This window comes from Kryptolebias marmoratus, linkage group LG1, assembly GCF_001649575.2.
Source record: "Kryptolebias marmoratus isolate JLee-2015 linkage group LG1, ASM164957v2, whole genome shotgun sequence".
NCBI lineage: Eukaryota > Metazoa > Chordata > Actinopteri > Cyprinodontiformes > Rivulidae > Kryptolebias > Kryptolebias marmoratus.
In genome coordinates this window covers 34,227,710-34,227,919 of record NC_051430.1, presented here as the reverse complement: position 1 = coordinate 34,227,919, position 210 = coordinate 34,227,710, and positions in this window count along the sequence as shown.

Sequence of the window (210 nt, the reverse complement as noted above, 5' to 3'; positions counted from 1 at the left end):
GGCCGTAGCTAATATCGAGGACCCCGAGGTCCGGACCTCAGTGTTTTATAAAAACATGAATCCAACCAAGGCTTTTGAACGGCGTGGTTCTCTGCGTAGCTCCACCAGTTTCCTGTAGGAGGCGCTGCAACTGTGTGCAGCTGCAGCCAAACTCAATGTCTACGAAGAAGAGCGCAGCTTTGCTACCTTACTGCTAAAATAAAGAGCAGA